Genomic DNA, 3778 nt, shown 5'->3' with positions numbered 1-3778 from the left:
TGAAGGACTTCCATTCGATTAAGTCAGGACCACCGAAGATAATCTCTCTTTTAATAAATTTAAAATCAACTGAGAAGAGACTTTAAGTATATCTTGCAAAATCCATTCACAGCAGTTCATCCAAAGCAGAAACAAACTAGAAAGAGAATTCTAGGGACTATAGTTCAGTCTAGCCAAGATTACATACTATAAAGCTATCACACTATTACTTCGAAGATGGTTATCTATGAGGTCAATGAGCTGTAACCTTGGAGATGAAATTATATGTTAGCACTGAAGCGATGTAGACCACATAACCACTCTCCAGGCTAACTCGTTTTCATTATGGTAATTATTATAAAACTACACCATTTTTTAGATAACTCTTTTTATTTGGTCTTTATTTGACACTTTCATTCCAAAACACACTAAATAAATATGCTATAAGTTGTTTATACTCCATCATTAACATTTCAAGACAAAACACATTCAGTCATTATTCAATACATCAGGCTCCAATGATACAATAACATATGAAGTGGATTTGAAAAAGTGCCAATGTTAGAAAGACCTAATCTGTTTTCCTTTGTGTTGTGTGGTCAAACAAGGAAATGAAAAAGATGCACCTTTGCTGATTCTTTAGTATGCTCTAAGCATGGATGGTTTTATGTGTTTCTGAAAGTCATGCTTAGCTTTTTTTAAAATTTGTTTTTCTACGTTATAATATTAAGCTTAACTTTAATGTGAGATAAAATGATCCCCACACCCCCTATTTTTGTGAACAAAATGGTGCAGAAAGAAGAATGCATCTTGTTAAGTCCACCAACTTGCTCCTTTTCTCCTATGGCCATTGCCCACCATTCTCCTTTGGTGACTGCTGCAAAATTTTATGATATTACATGTCAGTTATTCTGTGTTTTCTTTCCATATTTTATGTAAATACATACTAAATTAACTTTTTTTTTCAATTTGCATTTTAATTAACTTATGCAAACTGGTTCTCGTTCAATTTTGATGCATTCCTCTATAAAATTGTTCAACTATCTTATGTTGGATGGACTATGTCATAATTCTTCCCATTAAAATAAACAGAACTAATTTTTATTATCCAATTGTTTTCATTTGGTGGGAGGGCTTTCGGGAATAAATTAAGATTGGTTTCCTAGAGATGAAAATATTGTACTGTTATTAAATACACAGACTCTGGAGTCAGATTTCTAGGTTTGAATACCAGAATTTCTCAGAAATTTTATTTCCTGGGTCAGCTTAGTTATTTTTTTCTGCTTCCATTGTTTCATTTGTAAAAAATGACCAATGCCTCATAATATTGTGACAAATTAGATCATACACATAAAGTGTTGGAATGTTTGATACATAATAATCACTCAATAAATAGGAGAAAACTAACTTACTTAGCTGAAAATATACCATTAGTAAAGAACAGGATTAGATTATAATTTATTATTACTATTACTATTATTATTTAGAAATCCTGTGGAGAACTTAATGCTTCTGTTCTCATGGCATCTGTTTTCTCTCACTGGATGGGTACAACATTGTTTGGCCCTGGAATATGTAAGTTTTACATTCAAAATCAGAAAGTAGTCAGGTTAGCATGGGAAGAAATCTTAGAGAACATTTAGAACACAGTTCCCATCTTAATAGACTAGGAAGTATAGACTCCTGTTTCCATGACTGACTAAGACACATGGAGGCAGTTTGACCAGGAACTTGGATAACTGCATAGGACATTCAGCTCCATAGATCTAACTCTAAATATTATTTATGGATGGGGGAAAATGGTAAAGAATATAGCACTTTTCAATATTTGAGACTGAAAAAGTAACCCTGAGCTTTTTAAAAAAAGATTATATTTACTTATTTTTAGAGAGAGGGGAAGGGAGGGAGAAAAAAAGGAACATCAATGTGTGGTTGTCTCCTGTGTGACCCCTACTGGGGACCTGGCCTGCAACCCAGGCATGGATTCTGACTGGGAATTGAACCAACAGCCCTTTGTTTTGCAGTCAGGCACTCAATCCGCTGAGCCACACCAGCCAGGGCTAAACCTCAGCTTGTACCAGGTAACCAAGCTTGTATGCTACACCACAACATGGGAATCTTCCAGTGGAAATTCACTGCTGCTGCTATCACTGCTTCTGAGCATCAATAACACCGGGGACTGATCCTTAAGAACCCTCTGTTGCTACCACCTCAGAAGAACACAGGTGAACCTGGGGCACTCGGTGCTGACTTCTATCTTCCAAGTTTCAGTGGCTTTATCTGCTTCATAGATGTTGGGTCACCCGCAGAAAGTTTACTCCAGGAAAGACTGTGAAATCTTCCAGGCTCTAATTTCTGTAGGGAAATGTGTTATAAAGAGGTGGGGATGAGCTTGACCTCAGTGTGGCTGCTGAGCAGTTAGACAATACCTGTGCTTGTTTTCTGGGAGGGAGAATAGGACCTAGGAGTTCCCTTTGTCCAACTCTATGAGTATGTTAGTATAGACAAGTTTATTAGACTATAGATTATTTTGGAAGGAGAAGGTAACTGAAAAATTATGAACATATACTTTGAATAAAATATACTTTGAATGGGAATAGGAGAAAAATCTGTTAAGTCTAATTATGTACCTTGTTTTATATTCAGCCAATTCTTGTTTTAACTTCAGGATTATTAAGAGAGAGATTAACACATAGGCAATTCTTACATTTCATAATTGGACTATTCATAAATTTTAGTTACTACAATATGGTTCAAATTTCAGTTACCAGAGTATATTAACTGTATCTAATTGCCTAAAGAGTACATTTTACTATTAGCTCTTCAGTCCACAAATTAATACATAAGTGACTGATGGGTGTCCTGATCAATGATAAATCATGTCACTCTTCAAAGTCTGTTCGTGTTTGGTTCATGCACCAAGAACAAAGCATGCAGTTGTATTTTTCTTCTTGATATCAGTGATAGACCCACAAGATATTTCATAAAACCAGGTAGCAGGAAGAGAGGAAATTGGCCACAAAAGATGAAAGCCCAGCAGAGAAATGAGAAGTGATTATGTTGGGAGTAAAATTTTCATAGAAAATAAGTGGAGTCACAGCCTCAGCTGACCACAGTGACCTTGACACACTCACCGTTTGAGAGATACTGGACACCCAACCAGAGGAGCTTCGTGGTGGAGGACTTACCGACAAAAACGAAGAATGAGGTTGTGACAAAAAGAATGAAGATGTCTCAGAGGAAGTGACTCTGGCAAGAAAAATACATTAGAGGAATTCTTGGAGATATCTCATGACATAAAAGCAAAAAGGAAAAAATTTTGAAAGTCAAATGTTGAAATTTAGAAAGAAATAAGACATACTTACCTGGCAGGGGAGATACCATGGCCACGAAGGTGGTTTTTCCAGGGCAAGGCGTATTTATTGCACTCCAAATGGGCTGACCCCTGCGATTTCCCCAAATGTGGGGAACTCAACTGCAGAATTTGTGACAGTGGGGAACTGTGTTTGCTCTCTTCCCTGACAGAAAAAAAGAAAGAAATCTGACAATTTTCCAAGGCATAGAAATGATGCTCACTCCCTATTATAAACTATATGATGAAGGAAAAGCGAACATTCTTCCAATTGCCCTTGATGATATTTTAATGAAGAAATAAAAATTACAATTCTACATGTTTTTAATGTTTTAAGTTACAGTGCATTAAATAAATATTAGTTTTTACCATTTTTATTTTTGTATACATTTATAACCGACAGTAAGAAAGTTTTATCCCACTTGCCTCTCCCTAATCCAGCCCTTT

At 35.8% G+C, this 3778-nt stretch overlaps 1 non-coding gene across 1 annotated transcript; it reads left to right on the top strand.

Annotated features, from left to right (window-relative positions):
- Positions 1-3336: 3336 nt before the first annotated feature.
- Positions 3337-3500, top strand: LOC119056077 (U1 spliceosomal RNA). The gene has a single exon (XR_005083815.2). It is a non-coding gene; the product is annotated as a U1 spliceosomal RNA (small nuclear RNA).
- The last annotated feature ends 278 nt before the right edge of the window (positions 3501-3778 follow it).

This window comes from Artibeus jamaicensis, unplaced genomic scaffold (genome assembly GCF_021234435.1).
Source record: "Artibeus jamaicensis isolate MK-2021 breed Jamaican fruit bat unplaced genomic scaffold, CSHL_Jam_final scaffold_369, whole genome shotgun sequence".
NCBI classification, from domain to species: domain Eukaryota; kingdom Metazoa; phylum Chordata; class Mammalia; order Chiroptera; family Phyllostomidae; genus Artibeus; species Artibeus jamaicensis.
This window is presented reverse-complemented; position numbering and strand designations above follow the sequence as displayed.